We start from the raw sequence: 2,500 nt of genomic DNA on the forward strand, positions 1-2,500 counted from the left end.
GTTGCCATGGCTCGTTTGGCCTTGGCTTGCCAGGCCCCGACACGAGCAATCGCGCATTTTCTTTGCAACCGACCATCAATGCCGCCCAACGGGGCCAGCACGAGCAGTCATCCGCGGTCCCCTGGCCCTGCGCACGTTTGTCTTTGAAACCGAGCATCAATGCCACAGAAAGTGCCGGGGCGCCAGCTGGAGCCATCATCCGACGTGCCATGGCTCTGGTCCCATGGTCTTCGCAACCGAGCATTCGTGACACCCGCGGGGCCAGGACACCAACCCTTCCGACACGAGCATTCGCGCATGTTCTTTGGCCACACAACGGCGCCAGCACGAGCAAAATCATCCGCGGTGCGGTGGCCTTGCACGGCCTTTTGTCTTTGGAACCAACCATCAGTGCCACGGGAAGTGCCGGAGTCCCGGCATCCGCGGTGCCAAGTCATTGCGCCCTTGGTCTCTGCAGCGGGGCATGCCGGGCACTCCCAACCATTGCAAGCAAGCAAGCAAGCAAGAAAGAAAGTAAGTAAGTAAGTAAGTATTACATATAGGGGCGGGACATGCGGGGAGATCTGCGAAACGTGCATTACGGGGCACACGCGTACCTACCGGGGCATACCGACCCCTATTGGGGCACACGTGTGCATATCGGGGCATACCGGGCCTATCGGGGCACACGCGTACATACCGGGGCATACCGAGCCCTACTGGGGCACACGTGCGCATATCGGGGCGTACCAAGCCTATCGGGGCATACGCATGTATCCCAAGGCATACCGAGTCAATCCGGGCATACGCGTTCATACCGGGGCGTAACGGGCCTATCGGGGCATACTTGGGCATATCCGGGCAAAAAATGCCCAAAACTTGCGCAACCTTGGCAACCGTGGTCCATTCCTCTCTATATGCCTAGCCTTGCCAACCGTGGTCCATTCCTCACTATATGCCATGGCCTTGTGCCCATGGTCTTCCCAAGACAGCGTCCAAGGCCCCCGGAAGGCCAAGGGAGCCCAACCCAGCAATGCCCTGCTATGGCAAGCCAAGGCCAAGCATTCCGGTGCCTATCCGGGCAAAAATGCAATTCCTCTCTATATGCCTAGCCTTGGCAACCGTGGTCCATTCCCCACCATATGCCATGGCCTTGTGCCCATGGTCTTCCCAAGACAGTGTCCAAGGCGCCCGGAAGGCCAAGGGAGCCCAACCCAGCAATGCCCTGCTTTGGCAAGCCAAGGCCAAGCATTCCGGTGCCTAACCTTGGCAACCGTGGTCCTTTCCTCACCATATGCCATGGCCTTGTGCCCATGGTCTTCGCAAGACATCGTCCAAGGCGCCCAAAAGGCCAAGGGAGCCCAACCCAGCAATGCCTTGCTAGGACAAGCCAAGGCCAAGCATTCCGGTGCCTATCCGGGCAAAAACGCCCAAAGCATGCCCATTCCTTAGCCTATCCAGGCAAAAACGCCCAAAATCTGCACATTCTAGTGCCTATCCGGGCAAAAACGCCCACCAGCATGCCACCCTCCTATAGGGTTTGCGCAACCAACCAGCCTAACCACCAGTGGCAACCAAAGGTGCTGTTAGCGACGACTTCTGAAGACGCAACGAGACGCGACGTGTTTGCGCCCAGACGCGACGAGACGATGCGGGATCTGCGCCCAAGAATGCCTAGACCCGTCGACTTGATGCGGGATCAGCTCGCCCAAGCATGCCTAGTGTGCAAGGCCTGTGTGCAAGGCTAGTGTCCAAGGCTAGTGTGCAAGGCTCATGTGGAACGCTAGTGCGCAAGGCTAGTGCCCAAGGCTTGTGTGCCAGGCCCGTGTGCAAGGCTAGTGTCCAGGGCTTGTGTGCATTGCTTGAGTGCAAGGCTTGTGTGCATTGCTCGAGTGCATGGCTTGTGTGCAAGGGTTGTGCGCAAGGCTAGTGTGCGGGGCTTGTGCGCATGGCTAATGTGCACGGCTTGTGTGCATGGCTACCGTGCAAGGCTAGTTTGCATGGCTAGGGTGCAAGGCTCGCATGCGAGGCTAGTGTGCAAGGCTGCGTGCAAGGGAAGCGTGCAGGGCGAGTGTGCGAGGCCACTGTGCACGGCGCCAGCACTAGCGAGCCATCATCCGCGTTGCCATGGCTCGCTTGGCCTTGGCTTGCCAGGCCCCGACACGAGCAATCGCGCATTTTCTTTGCAACCGACCATCAATGCCGCCCAACGGGGCCAGCACGAGCAGTCATCCGCGGTCCCCTGGCCCTGCGCACGTTTGTCTTTGAAACCGAGCATCAATGCCACAGAAAGTGCCGGGGCGCCAGCTGGAGCCATCATCCGACGTGCCATGGCTCGCTTGGCCTTGGCTTGCCGGGCCCCGACACGAGCAATCACGCATTTTCTTTGCAACCGACCATCAATGCCGCCCAACGGGGCCAGCACGAGCAGTCATCCGCGGTCCCCTGGCACTGCGCACGTTTGTCTTTGAAACCGAGCATCAATGCCACAGAAAGTGCCGGGGCGCCAGCTGGAGCCATC

Source organism: Tasmannia lanceolata, unplaced genomic scaffold, assembly GCF_043159265.1.
Source record: "Tasmannia lanceolata isolate RefF3 unplaced genomic scaffold, GAP_Taslan_0.1 ptg000200l, whole genome shotgun sequence".
In the NCBI taxonomy this organism is placed as follows: Eukaryota; Viridiplantae; Streptophyta; class Magnoliopsida; order Canellales; family Winteraceae; genus Tasmannia; species Tasmannia lanceolata.